Source organism: Ctenocephalides felis, unplaced genomic scaffold, assembly GCF_003426905.1.
Source record: "Ctenocephalides felis isolate EL2017-DRISC unplaced genomic scaffold, ASM342690v1 CF-g0.4_SCAFFOLD_01886, whole genome shotgun sequence".
Classification (NCBI taxonomy): Eukaryota; Metazoa; Arthropoda; class Insecta; order Siphonaptera; family Pulicidae; genus Ctenocephalides; species Ctenocephalides felis.
Window position 1 is genome coordinate 6,211,344 of NW_020538040.1, and position 23,864 is coordinate 6,235,207.

The window sequence follows — 23,864 nt, forward strand, 5'->3', positions numbered from 1 at the left end:
CGCAGAAAATAAATATGACAAAAACATAAGTTGAGCTGGTGGTTCTTGCGAATTTGGGTCACAAGTTGAGAGGTCACTGGGATTTATGGATATTTTTTGGTTTAAGTGAAAGTTCAAGGTGGAATTGAAAAAAATTATTTTGTTCACGAAGAGAAATAAAAGATTTTTTGAGGAAAAAGAGAGTGCTGAATATATTTTAGGAAAATGTGAGGACGAGATAATAGATTTTTTGGGAAAAAGAGAGCTTATCTTTTTTAGGAAACTGTGCAAGATTTACGAGTAACAGTTATATTGAAGAGATGGAGAAAAGTTATATTTTCTTCGCCAACTTTTGAACTGTTTGTCTGATACAAAATGGAACCTTTGACAAATTTGTATAGATTTAAATTGTCTACAAAGTTGTCTAACACCGTAATGCTCTACAGCAACTCGGTATACTCTAAAATCCAGGAAAATAGATGTTAAGTTGAGTTTTGATGCGCGAAGGTACGAATTTATTTACATTTTATTTAATAACATCTAAACTACCTTATTTCATTAGTAACTTTAGAGTAAATATTACCCTCAGTGCAAAAGGATCGTTCTAGAAGACTGAAATTTGAATATGTTATACTGCAATATGTCTATTATAATAACAAATACTAATAAATTGTTATATCTTCTCACAAAATCAAAAGATATTTAGATTTTTCTTGAATGGTACCATTCTTCAATGGTAGTGTTAGATAATTGAAACTTCAAAGTAAATATCACACTCAGTGCACAAGGATTGTTCTAGAAAACTGTAAATTAATATGTTATGTTATTTGATTCATCTGATCAAATGGAACTTTGACAGATTTGTACGCAATTGAGTTATCTAAAAAGTAGCTACAACACGGTCTAACACAGTCTAAATGCACCAAGATATTTTTATATCACGAATCACAATGATCCCGACTTTTATCATTTTACCTTATAAATGCCATAACTTTTAAACCATTGGATCATTATTATTGATGTCTTCGGCAAATTTGTATAAATTAAATAATCTATAACATTGTCTAACATCACAATGCTCTACACAACAACTCGGTATACTTCAAAATTGCATCTGAACTTATTAATTTAAAGTTTAAATTGTTGATCGTTAATAAATTTGAACACCTTTGGCATTGTAATTTCTCTGAAAACTCTTTTTTAAAAAAAAATGAATTCGTTTAAAATACTTAAATTTGTTCGAAAATCTTCAAGAATTGAATTGAAAAATTAATTTTGCACAAAATCTTATCTTATGCTTTAATAAGATGAGATTTTTGTATTGGAACTCTACTTTATGGAATAGTTATAATAATTTGAGTTTTGAATAATATTTTGAATATTTTTATTTAAAAAAGTTTGACTCTGTTTTCCCTTCAAGGAAATGCAACTGCAATTCAAAACAAAAACAAAAACAATATAATTTAATTAACAGATCGTTAATTAATTATAATTAGTTGTGTTACAAGATTTATTACGACAACAAAATCTATGCACGCGTCGATTGATATATATTTATGAAGAATATATATATATGATTTTTTTAAAAATATAAATTGTTAGATTTTATTTTGCTCGTCAGTAGAGTTCTTTTTCATTTTTTTAGTTTCTTAGTTTAAATATTTCGTTTAAAAAATTTCATTAATATCTTATAATAATGATTTAACTTGCTTGTCAGTACAGTTCTGTTTTCTTTAATTGTGTTTTGCTCGTCAGTAGAATTCCTTTAGAGTAATGGAGTACTTAGAGTAATTGTGTCAGTAAAGTACATCACATCGTTTGTACCTATTTGCTCGTAAGTAGAATTCTTTTTTCTCTAATTGCAACATTTATAATATAAAATCAATATATAGTTAAATAGGAATTTAACTCTTATTCAGTCTGCTCGTCAGTAGAGTCCTTTTTTCCTGTAAAAATATATTTGGCTTGTTTCATCCAAGTACCATTTTTAATATAAACTTTAGCCACATTTTTCCTAATTTGCTTGTTAGTAGAGTTCTTCTTTCTTTCTTTCTTTGCAACATTTATATTATAAATGAATATATTAAAACTCTTTATTCAGTTTTTCGTCATTAGAGTTCCATTTCTAATAAAAATTTAACTACATTTCTCTTAATTTGCTAGTCAGTAGAGTTCTTTCTACTCTCTTTGCAATATTTATATAATAAATTGGATAGATGAATCTCGTTATTCAGTTTGCTCGTCAGTAGAGTCCCTTTTCCTGTACCTATGTGTATATATTAGTCTTGTCAGTATAAATTATCTCTCTCTCTTGTTCATAGCTTGCTCGTCAGTACAGTTCCATCTTTCAATAAAAATTCAACATTTTACTAAATTTGCTCGTCAGTAGAGTTCTTTTACTTTTCTTTGCAACATTTATATTATAAATTGAATATATTAGTTAAATAGGAATTTAACTCCTTATTCAGTTTGCTCGTCAGTAGGGTCCCTTTTCCCTTTAGCAATATATTGTCTCGTCAGTATTATGTCCATGAGAGTAGAGTTCTAATTTTCAATATAAAATTTTATTACATTTTTCTGAAATTGCTCGTCAGTAGAGTTCTTTTTTTAAATGTGAAAATAGTGTCTTTTAAAAAATAAATATCCTGTTGTTGCTTATTCAAATTTAACCAAATTTTTCTGATTTTGCTCGTCAGTAGAGTTCTTTTTTCCTTTATTTATTAATTCTATTCTATTATTCATAGTTTGCTCGTCAGTAGAGTTCTTTTTTTCTCTCTAACTTTGTATCAAGCTCGTCAATATAAAGGCAGTATATTTGATTTAATTTCTGTATTAAGTTAATTATTATTTATATACACCACTAGTTCTTCGTATGTTCTAGAATGTTCCAACGCGACTTTGTTTAATACAATTTAATAATAAAACAACCGACAACAGGTTTTCCCGTGCAAAATTCTATCGAACAAACTTAAACCCGTTGCTTTGATTTTTATATGAAAGAAACGAGAGATAGTGCGACGGCTGGGAGAAAAATTGTACTGATTTAATAAACTCAAGACAAAATATAAACTTAAAACTAATATTACATTATGAGACTAATTATAAGTAAGTTTAGCCAGATAAAAAATAACATTATTGTTGTTTCAAGAAAATAAAACTATTAATTACTTATGATATTTTTATAAAGTTGATTATTATATATGGATGCAATATGTGATTCCAAAATAAACTAATATTTAATTCGAATATTAAAAATTTGTCTTTTTGTTTTAATACTTATTTACAATATCTATTTCTATTTTTTTAATATGATGTATGTTAGATAATTTCTTAATTTTGCTCGTCAGTAGAGTCCCTTGCAACAATTAGTCAAATACTCATTTTTAATTTAAAAAAATGCTAGTTTTTAGCACGTTTTCTTTCTTGTATTGCCGAATGTACTGAACCTGCATGTCTCAAAATTTTTTGCTGTGTTGATATTGTCAATACGAATCGAATAGTTTTTGAATCATCCTAATCGGTGGAGCCGTTCTCGAGAAATGTCAAAGAAACCTCTTTAACACCTTTTTTCACTGGTATTTTCGAAACCGCTAGACCTGCCTTTTTCAAAAATCAATACGCTATTCACACCTTGAATAGGTACGAATCGATTAGATTTTGAATGATTCAAATCGGTTCAGCCGTTCTCTAGATACAGTAAATTGAATATAAACTTGTGCTATGTTCTTAATTTTTTATCAATCAGAGACCTCTTCAGGTCATTCTGGGTACTTACACATTGTTTTGTGACGTTTATTGCGTTTTTGAGAGAACGGCTGGACCGATTTTGACGGTTCAAAAGCCATTCGGTTCGTATTGACTGTACGGAAAAAGTGCAGGTTTTTGTACAAAGCAGGTCCAGTAATTTAGGAAATCCGGAAGTATAAATAAAAATGTTATGAGGTTTTTTATATTTTTGAGTGAACGGCTTGACTGATTTTGATGGTTCAAAAGATATTTGATTTGTATCGACTGTACGGAAAAGTGTAGGTTTTTGTACAAAGGCAGGTCTAGATTTTTAGGAAATCCGAAAGCATAAAAATTGACTTAAAATATCTAAAGCCCTAGAGCATGAATTCGCTTTAAAAAAATAATTGTTTTAATATAAGATTATGTACTAAATTTTACGTATACGTTTCTGCAAAATACTATTTTTTTGTAATTATTTTATTTTTAATAATTTCTGATTGTTACTAATTTATTTTAAAGATATAAAAAGTGTATTATTTTTGTAAAGTGTATTACACTATACAGACCAACAGACAGCAACACTATTTTTTTAAATATTAATTTTGATTAAATAAATCCAATTTTTATTTTTTTAAATAAAAAAATATGTATGATAATAAATTATTGGTTTTATAACTAGCTTTTTAAATTTTTTTTTGCAATTCACAGCAACTTGCCAATAGACACCATACACCACATGTTTATTTCTACATGCAAGTATAATCTAAAAAACACAATTTTTGTATGATGATTTTATTAAAATTTGAAGCATCTACAACGTGTTACTTATATATTTGTTATATTACGATTATAATTTTATCTATTTCCGACTACAATCGATTATTAAACTGATTTTTTCTATTTTTGAGTAAAATTTGACACCAACTGTCACATTATCTATCATATGCGAGCGTGGGCGTGAAATGCACTTGTTGTCATTCGCCGTTAGTGCAGGTGTGGATTTTTGAAATATTTCACTTTGAAGGCGATTTTGTAAGGGAACTAGGTGTGGTGGAAGTATAAAGTCTTAGGATAGATTGTCAAGTGTTTCGTAGGCTTTGAGGATTTTCAGAGATTTTGTAAATTGGACTTTTGGTTTGGGAGATATTTAGGAAATTGTACAAAAATGTACAAGTTGTAATTTGAAAGTACTTTTGATTTAAATATTTTCTAAAAAATCAAAAAATTACCCATGCTAAGCACAGTCTAAGTGATAACCTGGTACAAATGTTTTCGCAAGTGCGTTTAGATTGTGGCTGTCCAGGAGCACTTTTTCAATTTGTGACATTTTTAGTATATTTTTTTTTGTTTTCAATTTGGAGGTATTTCTAGTAAAGGAACTGGGTGTGGTGGAGGAATAAAGTCTTAGGATGGATTGTCAAGTGTTTCGTAGGCTTTGGGATTATGCAGAGATTTTGTAAATTGGACTTTTGGTTTAGGAGATATTTAGGAATTTGTACAAACATGTATATGTTGTAATTTGCAGTGCTTGCAAGCACATTTGATATATTAAACATGTTTCGTTAATTTAATGTTGTGAGAGAATGTTGTGCAAAATTTAATATATTTCAGCAGTGTACTTAAAAATATTGACAAATTCACTTATTAGAATTTATTTTGCAAAATTGCATAAGATGTCCAGATTCAATCTTATGTTAAGCAGAACTTTGTTTTGTAAATACTTTAATAACTTTTAAAATTGTCAACCCATTTTAATATTTTCTTAAATATATTCAAAGATAATTAAATTCTCTACAAACTTTTCTAACATTATATTCATCTACAACATTGACTTATATTAGAAAAATATTTTTAAAACTACATTTTAATATTTGCATAAATTGATTTTATAGTCACTATATACGTGAAGGGACGTGTCCATTTTTTAATATTAAATTTAATAACTTTTAAACTATTTAATATTTATTAACAAAGTTTTAGTGTAGTTTGAAGAGCATTAAATTCTCTACAAACTTTCGTAATATAATATTCATCTACTACATATACTTATATTAGAAAAATATTTTTAAAACTACATTTTAATATTTGCATAAATTGATTTCATAGTCACTACGTACGTGAAGGAACGTGTACAGGACGTTCAAGAAAATCCATATTAAGGACCACCTTAATATATATACATATATATATATATATATATATATATATAAATTATGGGTCACAATGTTGCAGAATGTATCCTTTTGAAATAAAAAAAAATAAAGGCTCTAATGGAACCGAAAGAGTCCCTTGTTTGGAATTCGCGAAAGCAATAAATTATTCCGAAGGCAGATAAGATTATTATAAAACTATATAAAAAATAAATAAAATAAAACATAAAAAATGTCTGCGAAACCTTTTAGAGTTCTTAGAAACCACTTTTATGTTAAACTTTGTAAACGGCGGTGAAGTTCTATCATTTTTTATATTTTGGTTTTTGTTTTGTGAAACAAAGTTCTAGTAAATGAAATTTTAAAATAGGGCATATATGCCAAAGACATTATTGTAAAATTTTGAACACTTTAACAGTTAATAAATAAAATGTAAAAAATTGTACTTGTGTTAAAATGTAACATTCGAGGTGTTAATAATATAAATAATTAATATAAATAAATATGGTAGCATGTTGGAGCATCAAGATAATTGTAGAAAATTTAGTATTATTTGAGTAAGTCTAAGACAATATTAAAATTCATAAAACACATTAAAAGTTAATAAAGAGTTTACAAAGAACGCATAACTTTGAATCTTGTGCATTTTTTTATAATAAAATCAAAAACTTATAAATATTATTTAACCATTTCAATCGAATTAATCAGGTTCATCTTTTCTATATTAAATATTCAAATAAATTTTATCTGGAATTGAACCTAAGGGTAAATTTACGTACTACGGTTGTTGGCGACCTCTGTGACACGGTAAAAGAATTAAAATTGGTATAATGTCGAAGCGTCCGTGTTATAAAGTCAAAGGTTATAAATTTGTTTTAAATCGCGTTTTTGAAGTATATCTAGTTATTGTTGGTGTTTGGCATATTAGACAATATTGTAGACAATTTATTTTAGCACAAATTTGCCGAAGGTATCAATTAAATCAACCGAATAGTTAGAAGATACAACAGATTTAATAAATAAATGCACTAATGACTTGTAAAGTAGTTGCGTACTATGAATACTACAGTGGGCAAAAATGTTTTTGTATGGTAAAAATCGATGTAGGGTATCAAATGAAGGGTCTCAACGAGCACTATCTTAAAACCGTACTCAAAATTTTAAACAAATCAAAGGATAGCCGTATTAAGCAAGTTTTCTGTATCAAAGGTTATAAGTATGTTTTAAATCGCGTTTTTAAAGTATATCTAGTTGCTGTAGGTCGTTGGGACATTAGACAAAATCATAGATGATTTAATTTTGCATAAGTTTGTCTAATATCTCACTTAAATTGGTCAAACGGTTTAAAAGTTACATGAGATTTAATAAATAAATGCACAAACGACTTGCGTACTCACTAAAGTAGTTACGTACTATAAATAGTACAGTGGGCCGAATCGGTTCAGCATGTGTTCATATGGTAAAAATGCATGTGGGGTATCAAATGAAAGGTCTCAACGAACACTATACAAAAATTGTACCAAAAATTTCAAAAAAGGAATAAGGTTCCGTACAATTATTTTTCAAATTTCTCTGAGTTAATTGTATAAAATCAGTCTATAATAAAAAAAAAAGAATATTTATTGTAATTTATTCATATATATTGTTACCAAATAAATAATTATTGTGTCAGTTGGATTTTTTCTTGTACAATTAATTATTTTAGAACTGTTGGATGATGACACGCATGCAGTGCCGAAACGAACAGGCTTAATTTTTTTAAATTATTTACGAATAATTGTTCTCGTATATATATATATATATATATATATATATATATATATGTATGTATGTAGTATATGTATATGTATATGTATGCATACAATTATATATTCATATATACGTTATTCAACATCCTCTCTCAGCATAATAATATATTCTCTTGTGTTAAATACAAAAATCATTTGTTATTCCTTCAGAGTATAGTTCTCTCTCCATTTTAATATGACATTGTATGATATAATATAATCTCTCTTACAAATTCCGAGACACGAACTAAATAACAAAATTCCAAATTCCAAATTCGAAATTCTTTTCTTTCGACAATCGTCGAAAAATATATTTTCGTCAAACAATAAGAAGGCGATATTAATATTCGGAATTTCTAAACACTTTATTGTATTTAGAAAGAAATTTATATTTATAAAATATTTAATATTTGACATAAATTGTTCTACCGTTTTATAAAATGGTTCTTTTACAGGATTATGATTAGTAAAGAAATGAACCGATATGTAAAAAACACATTGATTTGTTAATATATGAAAAAATAAATTAAACGGGGAGCTATGAAATAAACTCTACTGACTCTACTAATAAGCAAATTAAATAAATAAATAAAAATCTAATAGCAACTTAGTAACTTACAATTAGAAAATAACTAGTGGTGTATGTCATCGTGCCTTAAGGCAAATTGCTAGAACTTTCCGTACCATAATAAAATTCGAAGAATAAAAATTAGTGAAAAAAATACTTTTTTGGAAATAAAAGAAATTTAAAAAAAATCTTTTCAATAAGAAATTAAAAAAAATTAAAGGGCGGTATTGAGTCCGACATACCCAGACAAAGGACCTAGTCTGGAATGCATAAATGCATTTTCTTCGCTATACAAAAAAACACAAGCACATCAATTTTTTCGGAGGTGTGCCACAACAAAATGTTCAGAAACCTCTGAAACGCAATGATATATAAAATAAATCATTTTGATTTTTTTGCGATTACTATAACTCACCCTACTGGAAATTAAAAAGAGGATTCTACTGACGTATAAAATGACTCTACTAATGAACGATTGACTTGACTAGTTAAAAAGAGAACTCTACTAAAATAAGAAGCTAAAAAAATCTACTAAAAACGAGAAAATACAATAGCAATTTAGAGACTAAAAAATAATTCTACTGATTGGCAAATTCAAATTTGATGTGAGAACAGAAAGGACTCTACTGACGAGCAAAGTAAATGACAAATTAGAAATTATAAAGAGGACTCTATTAACGAGCATTATATATCTTGAAGGAAGTACATAAAAAAGACTCTACTGATGATCAAATTAAATGGGTAATTAGAAAACACATGGAAGACTTTACTGACGAGAAAATCAAATGACACCTTGGAATACGAAAAGGGGTCTTCACTGACGATTAAAAGGTTAAAAAGAACTTTACTAATGATACGAAAAAAGAAACGACTCTACTGACGAGCAAATTAAATGACAACTCACAAAACAAAAAGAGGACTCTACTGACAAGTAAACTTAACAGACTTAGATGGTAAATAGAACTCTACTAACAAGGTTTATCACATATCAATTTAAAAGTGCAAAAAAAGAACTCTACTGATAAACAAATAAAAAAATCGCTTACATTTGTAAACAATTAATTGTAAACACTTGTCAGCATTCTCTGCTAAATATAATTATTTTTATAGATTGCAGAATGAAAAAAAAAAAAAAATCTTTCAACAAATTTTCGAACGCTTTGTTTTCTGATAAACCAACCAAAACAGAGTTATGTAATTATAAATATAATTTAAACTTTAAAGCAACGAACACTTGATTAAAAATTTGGGGTTAGGATCATTTTTTAAGCAAAGAAAGAATAAACATAAGCTCTCTTTACATTAGAACGTGAATAAAAAATGACTCTACTGACGAGCAAATAAAAGATAAAAACGCCTTTACTGACCAGCAAATACTAATATGATACCACAAAAGAAAGGACTCTACTGACGAGCAAATTAAATTGACAACAAAGAAGACAAAAAACGGACTCTATTGACGAAAAAATTAAATAACAACTTAGAAATTAAAAAAAGGACTCTACTGTCGAGCAAAGTGGATAGAAATTTAGAATACAAAGAGGACTCTACTGTATTTGTTGTAATAATATATTTGAAAACATTTAAAATTTCTCGAATATTTCATTACGGTACGGGAAGTTTCAGCAATTTGCCTTAAGGCACGATGCCATACACCGCTAGTTATTATTCTTATCAACTAATAAAATTAAATATCAAAACAAAACTCACCTTTTATCCCTTTCCCTTTCCCTTTCTTCTGTCGCTCTCTCCAACTTCCTCACAACTTCAAAAACAACACAAACGGAAGTAAAAACAATTCACTTCCACAAAAACAACTTCCGATCAGCACTTCCACTCGTTTGCTTATCACTGTCATATCGTTCTTATCTCTTATCTCTTATCACTATATTTATTTATTTATCCCTTTATCAATGATCACTTGACGAGGTAAACAAATCACTACTGCATACTGTCAATGACGTCAAAGAAATAATTGATTAGTTAATAAGAGACACCTGATTGACTCTACTGACGAGCAAAATAAAAAAGAATTATGAAATAAAGAGGACTCTACTGACGAACAAAATAAATGACAAGTTATGAAGTAGAAAGAGGACTCTACTGACGAGCAAATTGAATGTATAACCCTAACTTCAAAATTTTATTCAAAAAACTCATTCAGAAAACTCAATTCTAAAAATTATTTAATACTTAAAAGAAATTCAATATAAATTGGTGAATTTTGGTTTTTGGGTTTTCAAATGTGAGTTTAGAGTATACCGAGTTGCTGTAGGGCTTTATGATGTTAGGCAATGTTGTTGATAATTTAATTTTGTACAAATTTGCCGAAAGAATCATTGGAATTGGACAAACGGTTCAAAAGTTACAACCTATTTAGTAAATAAATGCACATTACAGTTGCGTACTGTAAATAGTACAGTGGGCCAAATCGGGTCAAAATGTTTTTGGATGGTAAAAATGCATGTGGGGTATCAAATGAAAGGTCTGGACGAGCATAAAAAGAGGACTCTACTAACGAGCAAAATAAATAAAAAATTATAAAATACCAAGAGGACTCTACTGACGAGCAAATTAAATGTATAACTCCAACCTTATAATTTTATTCGAATAATTCTATTTAAAAATATATAAAATTTTAATGAAACGTTAAGAAGGAACTCTACTGTTGCTGCTGTCATAGAATTAATTAATTGGTTAAAAAAATTCTAGAAATTAAACCTGATTGGTTGCAATATTAATTGATTTATTAATACTAACAATAAGAGTGTTTTAATATAGGTGTATTTTGGTTTTGGTGTTTTTAAATGTGGTTTTGGAGTATACCGAGTTGCTGTAGGGCTTTATGATGTTAGACAATATTGTAGATTATTTAATTTTATACAAATTTGCCGAAGGAATCATTTAAATTGGACAAACGGTTCAAAAGTTACAACCGATTTAGTAAATAAATGCACAGTACAGTTGCGTACTGTAAATAGTACAGTGGGCCAAATCGGGTCAAAATGTTTTTGTATGGTAAAAATGCATGTAGGATATCAAATGAAAGGTCTTGACGAGCATTAAAAAGTAAAAAGAGGACTCTACTGACGAGCAAATTAAATGTATAACCCTAACCTTAAAATTTTATTCACATAACTCCAGGTAAAAATATATAAAATTTTAATGAAACGATAAGGGACTCTACAGTTGGTGATGTCATAAAATTAATTTATTAGTTAAGAAAATACTAGAAGACACACCTGATTAGTCGCAATATTAATTGATTTATTAATACTAACAATAAGAGTGTTTTAATATAGGTGTATTTTGGTTTTGGTGTTTTTAAATGGGGTTTTAGAGTATACCGAGTTGTGTTAGGGCTTTATGGTGTTAAACAAATTGTTGATAATTTAATTTGTACGAAGGAAGCGTTTAAATTGGACAGACGGTTCAAAAGTTACAACCGATTTAATAAATAAATGCACACACGACGTATTAAAGTAGTTGCGTACTATAAATAGTACAGTGGGCCAAAACGGGTCAAAATCTTTTTATATGGTAAAAATACATGTGGGGTATCAAATGAAAGGTCTCAATGAGTACTATCCAAATATAGTAATAAAAATTTCAGCAAAGCATTAGGGTTACAATTTTTTTAAAAATTAAAATCTCATTTTTTCTGAGATATCAAAATAAACACAGATATTTTAAATATATATATATATATATATGTATATATATATATATATATATATATATATATATATATATATTATTTAAACAACGTAAAATGTTTTAATTAAAACTCTATGTTAACAAATTATTTGTGGAAACACTTAAACTAATTAGCGCTTTAATTTAGTTTCAATTATTTAAAGAAAAACGACAAACATTGGGACTTGATTTTTCCATATTCAATATTAATTACTGGTTGTTCTGTCTTTTGCAACATTTAAATCATTCGATTGATATTAATTATGCACGAGATAAATTTGTAGAATATTTGCTACTGTTTTGTTTGTAGTTATATATCTTTTTAATAATAAAATAATTGCACTATTAGGTTTTTGAATTTTGAGTATAATATTTAGATAGTGCTGATCGAGACCTTTCATTTGATACCCCACATCGATTTTTGCCATACAAAAACATTTTGACTCGATTCGGCCCACTGTACTATATACAGTCAAAAAAATATTGAAAGTAGTTGCGTACTATAAATAGTACAGTGGGCCAAATCGAGTCAAAATGTTTTATATGGTAAAAATGCATGTGGGGTATCAAATGAAAGATCTCGACGAGCACTATACGAAAATCATAATGAAAACCACAATAAAGCAATAGAATAGAGTTTTGTACAAAACATTTATTCGATATCTGATATCATTTTTTGGCAAATTTGCAAGCATACAGACTTGCTGTAAGATTTTTACATAAGAATAAAAAAAAATAATCCTTTCAGATATTTGATATTTCTTAAAAATCAAATTTTTTTAAAGTTTTCAAAATTTTTTAAAGGTTTTGTTACGAGAATTTCCAGCAATTCGCCTTAAGGCACGATGCCATGCATAATTAACTTCCCGTAGAGTAAGTTATTGTAATGGGCCGAAAATCGAAAATGAAAATTTTTGCATTTCTCGCCGTTTTGAAGCTTTCTGAACATTTTTAAAGGGCATACCTCGGAAAACTAACGAATAGGTGTATGTGTGTGTCTTGTATTTTTTCGTCCACGTTTTCGGGCGCACGGATCAACCGATTTGAATGGTTCAAAAAACAATCGATTTCTATTGATAGGGAAAAGAGCTGATTAGTTTTTGGCAAAGGCAGGTCCAGCCGTTACGGAGATACGGAGCAAGAGTGCAGAAAATAGAAATCGAGTTTTGAGAGAACGAAGCATCCGATGTGAATAATTTAAAAAGCATTCAATTAGTAATGATTGGGAGAAGTGTTTATTAGTTTTTGGCAAAGGCTGGCCCAGCCATTTCGAAGATCCGGAGCTAAATGTGTAAAAAATGGCAGTTTTTGAGAGAACTAAGCGTCCCATTTAAATGATTCAAAGGACTTTCTGCTTGTTTCAACAAAATAATTGCTTTTGGAAAAAAAATTTTTGTTTCTAATTTTTTTTTTCAAAAAACATTTTCGTAATTTTGGATTTTTTCTAAAAAATGACCCAGGCTAAGCACAGTCTAAGCGCCATTCTGGTGCAAATATTTACCCAAGTGCGTTTAGACTGTTTATGTACTGGAGCACTTTTCCAATTTTGTGAAAACTGTTGAAAAATGTGAAAATGCCGCCAAGCCAAGCACAGTATAAGTGAAAATGTCGCACGTAATTATTTGCAAGTGCGTTTAGACTGTGACTATACGGAAGCACTTTGTCAATTTTGTGTAAATTTTTTGTGCAACTATTTTTTTGAAATTGAATTCGAAATAAAATGGCGATTGTTAATGTTCTGGAGATAAATTGATTTATTTATAATTTACATTTGATTTGCTCAGATGTAACAAGAAGATAGCAAAAATAATGAAAGTTACAGTATTTGTAATAATAATATATTTGAGAACGTTTAAAATTTCTCGAAAATTTCATTACGGTACGGGAAGTTCCAGCAATATGCCTTAAGGCACGATGCCACATACCACTAGTTTTTTTTTATTGTAATAAAATGTAATTTTAATTTTTCGAAAAAGAAGCAATAATGACTTAAAACCACATCAAGTTAGTTAAGTGATAAAATATTTAGGCATCAAATAAAAACATATATTGCTGTCACATATATCATGTACGTTAATAATTATATTTTAAATTAAAATATTATTTTTTTTTATAATCACCATTAACAATTTCGCACTTGACTGTTACAAAACACCTTTAAAAAAAATCCACTTCACTTACATATTTCCTTCACCTTCATCACACACTAAATTAATTAATCAACCAACAACTAACTAATTAGTATCATGAATAAATCCTCCATTAATTATTTAATAAAATAATTAATCTTTTATTAATCATCGATCATCACCACTATATCGTTTTATTATCGATGATATCGTCGATCTAACATCGACACAAACACCCGCGCCGTTCGACCGTTTTCCAGCGACTGCCGAGCGGCCGCTGGAGTTCCCCACCAGAGCATTTGTTGGCGTTGATTTCGTTTGCGCATGCGGGTGGGGATATAGGGTAAAGTGAAATAAGGCGATGGTTGTGGGATGTGATAGATTGGGGAAGAGAGGGTTGACTGAGGTGGTTTGGAACTTGGGTTGAGGGTTGTTTTTGTATTAAATAGTGGGAAATATTTTTTTTTTGAAATTGAATTCGAAATAAAATGACGATTATTGTTAATGTTTCTGGAGATAAATTGATTGATTTATGATTAACATTTGATTTGCTCACTCAGATATAACAAAATAGTAAAAATAATGAAAGTTACAGTACTTGTTGTAATAATATATTTGAAAACGTTTGAAATTTCTCGAATATTTCATTACGGTGCGGGAAGTTCTAGCAATTTGCCTTAAGGCATGATGCCATACACCACTAGTTTTATATTTATATTATTTTCTGAGATTCTTAAGGCTCACTAGTTAATATAAAACAATTTTTTTTACAAAAATTACAATTTAAAGAAAAGTATAAGCCTTCAATGATTAGTACTCTATAATCGTCGTTAAAAAATAAAAAAGGTTAATTAATATTGTGTGTGTTATATTGACAGTTTTGTAACAAATAAACTTAGGTTAATTTTTTTTAGTACAAGACATTATCGATATTTTTGTCACGGTATTTTTATTTTTTAGCAACGATTATAGAGTACTCATTATGGAAATCTTTTACTTTTCTCTAAATTGCAATTTTTGAATTTTTTTTGTTTAACTAGTGGTTCTTAAATATTTACAATTAGAAAATAATATAAATATAAACTAGTGGTGTATGGCATCGTGCCTTAAGGTAAATTTCTGGAACTTTCCGCACCGTAATTTAAAATTTTTAAAAGCTCACTATTTTTTTCGGAATTTTTTTTTTGAACATTTTTGATAAATTTGAAAACATTCGAAGACTTAGAAATTTTTGACTTCTCGAAAGAGAAGTTTATATTTTCATAAAAAAATCCGATTCGCTAATTTTATGTTTTCTCGACGTTTCAAGCCATTCTGAACCGAATGAAACCAAATTTGGAAAAAGTATGTGTGTGTGTGTATGTGTGTGTGTGTGTGTGTGTGTGTGTATGTATGAACAGGTTTTTTGCCGTAAATCGACGTTTTCTCGAAAACTGCTGGACAAATTTCAAAAATTTAAAAGTCATTCGATGTATCTCGACGAGGACTTGAGTTTGTCAGCTTTGCGCTACGATTGGCCTAGCCGTTTCTTTGTAATTTACAAACAAGTGTAAAACTTATCCAAGTTTTAATTTTCGATCGAATCGACTTTAATTTATTTGTGAATATTTGAGTTTTTTACTTCCCGTAGGGTAAGTTATTGTAAATCGTCTAAAAATCGAAATTGAGTCCTTTTCATATCGTTTATATAGTTTGCTCGTCAGTAGAGTCCCTTTATTATTTTTTATTTCGTCAGTTGGGACTCTACTTTTTATCTATTTTTTCAGTTTGCTTGTCAGTAGAGTTCCTTTTTTGGTTTGCTTATCAGTAAAGTCCCTTTTTATATTGTTTCTGCCCTTTGCTCGTCAGTAGAGTCCCTTTTTATATCATTTCTATATCCAGCTCGTCAGTAGAGTCCCTTCTTTTTATTTCTCAGTTTGTCAGTTGGGATTCTACTTTTTATCTTTTTTCAAATTGCTCGTCAGTAGAGCCCCTTATTTATTTTCGATATCAACTTGCTTGTCAGTAAGATTAAAAAAGAGACTCTTCTGACGAGCTAATTCAAATTTTAATCTAGAAGAATAAAAAAGTCTCTACCACCAAATAAAATAAAACAAGAAAAGGACTCTACTGACGAGCAAATTAAATTCCGATTTATATTATAAAAAGGGACTCTACTGACGAGCAAATTGAGAAAGAAAATTAAATAAGGAACTCTACTGACCAGCAAACAAAATTTTTATACTATGCGAGTCATTATTCTAAATTTTAATAATGAATTTGTTAGAATCAAACCACTTTTCTTAGGCCTATAATATTTTACAAAGAGTACAGAAAATAGAAATAGAGTTTTTGAGAGAACGGAGTATCGGATTTGAATGATCTAAAAAACATTCAATTTGTAATGATTGGCAGAAGAGGTGCTTAGTTATTGGCAAAGACAGGTCATGCCATTCCGAAGATACAGAGCTAAATGTGCAAAAAATGGCAGTTTTTGAGTGAACTAGCGTCCGATTTGAATTATCTAAAAAACTTTATGCTTTTGAGGATACAAAATTATTACATCTTTCCTTATTTTCCATAAAATATTTTTGTAATTTTTGGATTAAAAATTCAAAAAATTTACCCAGGCTAAGCACAGTCTAAGCGCCACTCTGGTACAAATGTTTACCCAAGTGCGTTTAGACTGTGACTATACGGGAGCAATTTTTCAATTTTGTGTAAATTATAGGCAACTATTTTTTGGAAATTGGAAAGTGGAAATTGGAAATTGAATTGGAAATGAAATGGCGATTGTTAATGTTCTGGAGATAAATTGACTCATTTATGATAAAGAAATAAAGAAAGTTACTGTATTTATAATAATATATTTGAAAACGTTTAAAATTTCTCGAATATTTCATTACGGTACGAGATTATATATTTTAATCGTTGATACTTCATATCTTTGCTTCTTTTAGTAATCTACAGTATCGATACTTTCCTACGATATTTTTCTAGCATCGATAATTTAGTTTTTTATAACATATATAAATCTGTTTCAAATCATTCTGAACATACATACTTTTATTTCGATATTTTTTAAATACCGTTATTTTTTGTTTTTTTAATAATCGTATTCTTTTTTTACATGTTGATATATCAATACTTTTTTAATGTCGATTCTTGAAGATTATCGATGTTTAGTTCGATGTTTAGTTAGTTAGAAGATTATCGATTGTTATCGATACTTTTGTGATGACACTTTTTCGACACCGATACTTTGTATAATTTTATACGATCTTTTGTTTATCTTATTTCAATTTTTTTAGGATACTTTCTTTCGATACTGATTGTGACGGACTAATTGCCTCTCACACCTAGTTTTCATATGAGTATACCGAGTTGCTGTATGAAGACGTCTGATTGACGGTTTTGATTTGTTCCCGCACTGTTTAATTTCTGAATTTAATTCGATAACGAAATGAACGAACTGTCAAGTGATTTGATGGAACGATTTTCTTGCATTCTCATCGGGCAACTCGTATTAAACAATTGCAGGCAATTTGTACAATATATTGATACATATATAAATATACAAATATATATATATATATATATATATATATATATATATATATATATGTATATAATTCATATAATAAATAAAAAAAATCTAACAGTGATACATTTCAAATTCTGATTTGAATCTATTTAATTGCAATTTTAAAGTATGCCGAGTTGTTGTACGGCTTTATGATAAGAGATAATATTATAGATAATTTAATTTAGTATAATTTTGCCGAATATTGTATTCACATCGGACGTACAGTTTAGAAGTTACAACATTTATAATAAACAAATGCACAAGCGACTTGTAGAGTAGTTGCATACTATAAATAGTACAGTGGGCCAAAATGTTTTTGTATGGTAAAAAATTGATGTAGGATATCAAATGAAAGGTCTCGACGAGCACTATTCAAAAATCATAATAAAATCTTTAACAAACCAATAGTGTACCAAAAATTATTATCTTTCGATATTGACAATTTTATTTTATATGCTCAATAATTATTTTAAAGTATGCCGAGTTACTGAACAGCTTTGTGTTGTTAGACAATATTGTAGATAATTTAATTTTGTATAAATTTGCTGAATATTTCATTCAAATCGGACGTACAGTTTAGAAGTTACAACATTTATAATAAACAAATGCACAAGCGACTTGTAGAGTAGTTGCATACTATAAATAGTACAGTGGGCCAAATCGGGTCAAAATGTTTTGTATGGTAAATATCGATGTGGGGTATCAAATGATAGGTCTCGACGAGCACTACACAAAAATCATAATGAAAACTATAATAAAGCAATATGGTTCTGTCCAAAAGTATTTTTGTGTATTTTTCTTTTCAATTATATATATATATATATATATATATATATATATATTTATATGTATTTATTATTATTTCAACTTTTAAAATTAGCAAATATTGACATAATTTAGCATAGATCGTTAAATGGCATAAAAAATGCCATTTGATGTTTCACCGCGACATTGGCAAAGAACAGCAATTCATCTATTCCATAAAATTAAAACCAGAAATTCAAGTATTATGCTTAATTCAATATAATTGCAAAAAAAATTAATGCAAATTTGTAGTTTAATATTTGCACAATATTCGGTATATATATATATAAGAAAAAATAAAAAGGCTTTTTTTATACTTCCTTATATTTTTTAATAAAAAAAAGCCTGAGTTAGGTTTAATTTTTTTTAATTTATTTTGCATACGTTTTGTGTCCCCATTTGACTCGTCTTCAATGCATAATTCCAGAGAAAAATATATAATATATAATTTAAAGAAATAATATAATAAATAATTAAAAAAGAAAACAAGCATGAGGTTTCAGTAACTAGGCTAAAAAAGTTCAAAATTTCCAAAATATTACAAACATTTTTTTCTCCAAAATGTAATTTTTTTTTCATAAATTTCACAATTGTCAAAAATCCCCAAAAATGAAATTAAAAAAAAAAATGAATCTTGTTTAAAAAATTCAATTTTTGGTACGGAAAGTTTCAGCAATTTGTCTTAAGACAGGATACACTACTAGTTGTTTTAGTTTTATTTGACAGTAGAGTTTTTTTTTCTTTTAGTTGCACGTCAGTAGAGTCCTTTTTTGACAATAAGTATTAATTGTAAAATATGTAAACGTAATATTTTAGCAATAAATCACTTGAGAAGTAATCTAGTGTCTCATCTTGTCAAAAATTTCAATTAGTTTTTAATTAGCAATACTACTGACAGACAACAGGCTGACTGACGACAGATTGACAGGCACCTTTGACACTCGGACGAGGTCGAATAGATACAACTCGGACTTTAGGAATCAATTTTTGTCTTTTTTCCGAAAATTTAATTATTAAAAGAGAAATCGACGAACTAACAGACTTCTCTGACGAGAAAAGACTTCTCGGACTCTACTGACGAACAAATTAAATATTAATCTATTAGAAGAGAAAGGAACTCTACTAACAAGCAAATTAAATAGTGATTTGATATATAAAAACGACTTGTCTGTGCCTATCTATGTTTCAAAATGTCAAATTTTACCTAATTATTTATCTTCTATATATATAAAAATAAGTCGGGTTTTCCTTCCTGATGAAATAACTCCAGAACGCACGAACCGATTTCGACAATTTTACATTCGTTGGAAAGGTCTCGGCTCCGCAAGGTTTATAGCTAAGAAAATTAGTGGTGTATGGCATCGTGCCTTAATGCAAGCTGCTGAAACTTCACGCACCGTAATTAAAAGTTCGAGTAATGACATTAGTGAGAATTATCAGAATTATGCTTGGTTAAGTCAACAAGCACTTCTTGCCGCAAATAATAATGATGTACACGCACTGAATTTCACCATTCAATCAAAAATTGCTGGCGATTTGGTGACATACCAATGATTCCGGCTGGTCTTCCGTTTGACTTCAAACGATTGCAATTTCCAGTTCGCCTTGCGTTTGCAATAATAAGTCGCAAAACCAATCGCTTAGTGTTTGCGGGATAAATTTCAAACAGATTATTTAGAAAATCATTGTTTTTCACAGGGGCAGTTATACGTTGCCTGTTCACGAGTTGGAATACCATCCGCTTTGTTTGTGTTAACGTCAGACCAAAAAACAAAAAATGTGGTTTACCCAAAGAGCACTTCAATGCAACGGATAATTTGTGGATTTACTTTCATTTACTTAGAGAAGTTCAACTAAAAAACACTTCATCTTTGTAATCGAAATAAATTCTTTACTGTTGTATAATAAAATCAAATTTTTCCTTTTCAAATATAAAACAAACAAAAAATTTTTTCATCTTTCTCACGAAACCATCTGGTGGCGAAACGAAGTTCGTCGGGTTTGCTAGTTGTATATAAAACGATGTTTTAACAAACACATTTTTAACAAGGCATTTAACAAAAATATTTACTGAATATTTCAGTATTTAATAATAATAATAATATTTGCATTTATAAACACAAAATGTAATTTATATTTACAAGATGAGAGTTTCAAAATGAAAGTCGTGAAGTTCATGCAAACTGTTGACAGTTGTGCTTTTTAAAATGGCTCTCATTTCAAAATGTCAAATTTGAAATTATCTATTTACCTATTTATTTATTGACTACATTTTCTTCTTTATTTATTGACTTTATTTAATGACTTGATGTTTTAACAATCCAATGCTTTTAAAAAATATTAAATGAATATTTCAGTATTTAATAATAAAAATCATAATGATCATCACAAATACAAACACAAAATGTAATTTTGAATTTACAAGTTGAGAGTTTTATAATGAGCAATGTGAAGTTGTTGCAAATTTTTGACAGGTGTTCAATATGGCTGACGTTTCAAAATATCAAATTTAAAATTATCTATTAACCAATTTATTTATTGATTACAAAACAATATTATAACAGTAAAATACATTAAAAAAATATTTATTGGAATATTTCAGTATTTAGTAATAATAATAAAAATAATAATAATATTTGCATTTATAATCACAAAATGTAATTTATATGTACTAAATGACACTTTCAGAATGAATTATTGATTTACCACATTATTTCTTGAATATAAAACAATATTATAAATATACAAGGCATTTAAAAAATATTAAATGAAATATTTCAGTATTTATTAATGATAATCATAATAATCTTCACAATTATTAGCACAAAATGTCGTTTCTTACAAGTTGACAGTTTCATAATGAACTTCGTGAAGTTCATGCAAACTGTTGACAGTTGCGCTTTTCAAAATGGCTGACCATTCAAAATGTCAAATTTGAAATTATTTATTTACCTTGAATATAAAACATTGAACGTTTCAGTATTTAATAATAATAACCATAATTATCTTTGTAATTACAAACACAAAATGTAATTTATATTTAAAAGATGACAGTTTCAAATTGAACTTCGTGAAGTTCATGCAAACTGTTGACAGTTTTCAAAATGGCTGATGTTTCGAACTGTCAAATTGTTTTGAATTTAGAATTTTTAATTTATTATTCAATTAAAAGTAAAAACAACAATCTTGCGAGACAATAAATATAAAAAAATAATATAAATATTTCAATATTAATATTTAGTTGTTGCGAATTGTTTTGTATCACTTACACTCAGTTTTTTCTCAATTTTGCAAAGATGCATTCATAACAGTTGTTAATTATTATTAATAGTCATATTTCTAAATAAAACGCAACTTGCAAATGGATGGAGTCGATTGAATATGAAATTAAGTGAAGGCTGACCGGTTTTTAGAAATGACCTTTAAGGCCGTTCGTTTGCTCTCTTATAATATTAAATATATATATATATATATATATATATATAATGTATGCAAATATATATATTACTCACAATGCACGATAATTAATTACTCAAACTTAAAACGATTTCTATGCCTTGTATAAATACCATATGGTTAACTTTAGTACATGCACTAAGTATACAAAATACTCATATAAAATTATTAACTAGTGGTGAATGGTATCGTGCCTCAAGGCAAATTGCTGGAACTTCCCGTACCGTAATGAAATATTCGAGAATTTTAAACGTTTTCAAATATATTATTACAAATACTGTAACTTTCATGATTTTTGCTATCTTGTTTGTTATGTCTGAGCAAATCAAATGTAAATCATAAATTTTAAATCAATTTATCTCCAGAACATTAACGATCGTCATTCATTTCGAATTCAAATACATAAAAAAATAGTTGCCTAATTTTACACAAAATTGAAAAAGTGCTCCCGGATAGTCACAGTCTAAACGCATTTGCAAATAATTCTGTGCGACATTTTCACTTATGCTGTTCTTGGCTTAGCGGCATTTTCACATTTTACAATAGTTTTCACAAAATTGGAATAGTGCTCCGGTACCTAAGCAGTCTAAACGCATTTGGGTAAACATTTGTACCAGATTGGCGCTTAGACTGTGCTCATCCTGGGTAATTTTTTTAATTTTTAACCCGAAAATTACAAAAATATTTTTCGAAAAAGAAATTAGAAATTTTTTTTTCCAAAAGCAATTATTTTATTGAAACAAGCAGTAAATTTTTTAGATCATTCAAATCGGACGCTTAGTTCATTCAAAAACTGCCATTTCTTGCACATTTAGCTCTGTATCTCCAAAACAGCGGGACCTGCCTTTGCCAAAAACTAATCGCATCTTCTTCCAATCATTACAAATTGAATGTTTTTTAGATCATTCTAATCCGATACTCGGTTCTCTCAAAAACTCGATTTGTATTTTCTGCAATCTTTGCTCCGTATCTCCGTAACGGCTGGACCTGCCTTTGCCAAAAACTAATCAGCACATTTCCTTATCAGTAGGGAACGAATGTTTTTCAAACCATTCAAATCGGTTGATCCGTGCGCCCAAAAACTTGGACGAAAAAATGCGGACATACAAAAACACACACACAAACACACACACACATCCATTTAGTTTCTTCTCTCTTTCCTTAAAAATGTTCAGAAACATTCAAAACGTCGAGAAATGCAAAAATTTGCATTTTTGATTTTCGGCTCATTACTATAACTACTCTACGGGAAGTTAATAAAATGTTATTAATATTTTAGTATGTTTCTAATTTTATTTTTAATGATTTTTAATAATACTGTTATGTATAAAGTTTTATTTGGCTTTAAATTCTGTATACAAGTTTTATTTATTTAAAATTGTATACACACATTTTGGTTCTAATTGTTGGTCTCATTCGAATCAGAATGACTTGAAACGTCCAAGAAAAAACAAAATTAGCAAATCGGATTTTTTTTTGGCAAAACAAATTCTCAAAGAAGTTTTTAAGTAGCTTATAAGAGACCAAAAAACAGATCTGATGGTTATCTAAATCTTTAATTACAGTATTAAAAAATTTTATTTATAATATTTATTAATTTAATTTTTATTACTATTTGCTTATATTTTATATCAAATCATATTACGGATATTATTTTCATGTAAATTTTATCCTTTGCACTCTTATTTATTTAAATTTATGTTATTATTTATCAATATTACTAGATGTTAATAATTTAACAGTTGTAATAATTATTGAAATTAAAAAAAAAAAACATTACGCAAATTGCAACGACTAATTAACAAGTTTAATTAAATAGTTAAAAACCATTAAAACCTAACTAATCAATAAGTATTAGCAATTTATTAATAAACTTTGTTAAAGAAGTGTATATTAAGCAGTAAGATTTGCTCACAAAAACTTATTTAATACTATTTTTTACCTTTAGTGTGCGAGTTAAGTTCGCAAATTGCGACCATTAATTAACAAATCTAATTAAAT

The 23,864-nt window shown here is 28.2% G+C and overlaps 1 pseudogene; it reads left to right on the plus strand.

Annotated features, from left to right (window-relative positions):
• The window catches only part of LOC113378580, a 38,887-nt pseudogene that overhangs the window by 2,355 nt on the left and 12,668 nt on the right, over positions 1-23,864 (plus strand).